This window comes from Colletes latitarsis, unplaced genomic scaffold (genome assembly GCF_051014445.1).
Source record: "Colletes latitarsis isolate SP2378_abdomen unplaced genomic scaffold, iyColLati1 scaffold0106, whole genome shotgun sequence".
NCBI classification, from domain to species: domain Eukaryota; kingdom Metazoa; phylum Arthropoda; class Insecta; order Hymenoptera; family Colletidae; genus Colletes; species Colletes latitarsis.
The window spans coordinates 42,501-45,000 of NW_027488456.1; the positions used below are offsets into that span (position 1 = coordinate 42,501).

At 49.6% G+C, this 2,500-nt stretch overlaps 1 non-coding gene across 1 annotated transcript; it reads right to left on the reverse strand.

The window, feature by feature from the left end:
• Positions 1-659: 659 nt before the first annotated feature.
• Positions 660-814, reverse strand: LOC143351241 (5.8S ribosomal RNA). Its single transcript, XR_013081603.1, has one exon. It is a non-coding gene; the product is annotated as a 5.8S ribosomal RNA (ribosomal RNA).
• Positions 815-2,500: the final 1,686 nt, after the last annotated feature.

Below are 2,500 nucleotides of genomic sequence, written 5' to 3' on the forward strand. Positions count from 1 at the left end.
CTCTCCATAGAGGATGATCGTCCGATTCGTTTGATAAATTATCATTTTTCCCTGGGGCTGTACGAACGAACAGAGAGGAAGACGACGACCGACGATACCACAAATTTCACGTGGTAGGGCATATATTACATATCATAATTATCAGTGTTGGTCAAATTTCTTTCCAGTGTCCTTTTTGTTATGCTCCAAAACTAGTATACGCTTTATTTTCTCTTTCCTTTGCATAAATTATTAACTTCGGGCAACGTCGGGAGCGCCGGTAATCATTAGATTTGTACGAAACGCGATTTGCGCCCCACGGTGGTTTTTAGTGCCGTCAAGTCAGAAATCGTAGGAGCGGTGCTTTAACGGGCGGTCGTGATGATACTCCAGACAACACGACGCACGACGCCGTAAAACACTCGCGCGAGTCCAGACTGATCTCTGCCTCACCACGCAAGGGGTGCGCAAACTTGCCAATAATATATAATATTTATTCTTTTTCGTACGTCCAGCGACAAACGCCAACGAAATACCCAAATTCTCGCTCGTACGTTGATACCTTTCTCTTCATCGACCCGGCTCCGAAACGTTCTTCGCCATCTCCCCGAAAGGAGAGGTAAACGACGGCGGGGTTAGGGAATCTGAGAACAACGCAAGCAGTTTTTAGGACAAGTGAACGACCCTCAGCCAGGCGTGGTCCAGGAATTTTATCCGTGGACCGCAATGTGCGTTCGAAATGTCGATGTTCATGTGTCCTGCAGTTCACACGTTGACGCGCAATTAGCTGCGTTCTTCATCGACCCACGAGCCAAGTGATCCACCGTTCAGGGTAATCATATACAATTTACAATTTTTCTCTTTGTATTTAAAAATGCTCCTTGTTCTTTGCTTTAAAAATATTCGATGTTCGCACCTCCGACCAGCGTATCGACGGAGGATTGAACGCGCCATATCGACGACAAAAGTTTCTTTTTGTTTCCTGAATGACGGAAAACCATCGTTCGACGGCCGGGCGTACAGTACATTCAAAAGCCTTTGCGCGTGGCTGCGACCAAACGGGTATAATACACCCGTATATTCTTGGTTCCGAACAGTAACTTCACGCGCAATCGGGCGAACGCACGCGGCAGCGCCCATCGGTTGCTCGATGAAATCGATGCGATAAACTACAGCCTTCTCGGCTGGTCGTCGTTAGTCGCGCGAGCAACGGATGGCCGCACAATCGACGCGTCGTCGTTTGCGATTATTCGCCTCACGTTAGCCATGAGTATGTATATTATTCATTTACGAACGAACGCGGCAGCGTCCATCGGTTGCTCGATGAAATCGATGCGATAAACTACAGCCGTCTCGGCTGGTCGTCGTTAGTCGCGCGAGCAACGATGGCCGCAAAATCGACGCGTCGTCGTTTGCGATTATTCGCCTCAAGTTAGCCATGAGTATGTATAACATTCATTTACGAACGAACGCGGCAGCGTCCATCGGTTGCTCGATGAAATCGATGCGATAAACTACAGCCGTTTCGGCTGGTCGTCGTTAGTCGCGCGAGCAACGATGGCCGCAAAATCGACGCGTCGTCGTTTGCGATTATTCGCCTCAAGTTAGCCATGAGTATGTATATTATTCATTTACGAACGAACGCGGCAGCGTCCATCGGTTGCTCGATGAAATCGATGCGATAAACTACAGCCGTTTCGGCTGGTCGTCGTTAGTCGCGCGAGCAACGATGGCCGCAAAATCGACGCGTCGTCGTTTGCGATTATTCGCCTCAAGTTAGCCATGAGTATGTATATTATTCATTTACGAACGAACGCGGCAGCGTCCATCGGTTGCTCGATGAAATCGATGCGATAAACTACAGCCGTTTTCGGCTGGTCGTCGTTAGTCGCGCGAGCAACGATGGCCGCAAAATCGACGCGTCGTCGTTTGCGATTATTCGCCTCAAGTTAGCCATGAGTATGTATATTATTCATTTACGAACGAACGCGGCAGCGTCCATCGGTTGCTCGATGAAATCGATGCGATAAACTACAGCCGTTTCGGCTGGTCGTCGTTAGTCGCGCGAGCAACGATGGCCGCAAAATCGACGCGTCGTCGTTTGCGATTATTCGCCTCAAGTTAGCCATGAGTATGTATATTATTCATTTACGAACGAACGCGGCAGCGTCCACCGGTTGCTCGATGAAATCGATGCGATAAACTACAGCCGTCTCGGCTGGTCGTCGTTAGTCGCGCGAGCAACGATGGCCGCAAAATCGACGCGTCGTCGTTTGCGATTATTCGCCTCTGGCTATCCGTGAGTATGTATAATATTCATATACGAACGAACGCGGCAGCGCCCATCGGTTGCTCGATGAAATCGATGCGATAAACTACAGCCTTCTCGGCTGGTCGTCGTTAGTCGCGCGAGCAACGATGGCCGCAAAAATCGACGCGTCGTCGTTTGCGATCATTCGCCTCAGGCTATCCGTGAGTATGTATAACATTCATTTACGAACGAACGCGGCAGCGTCCATCG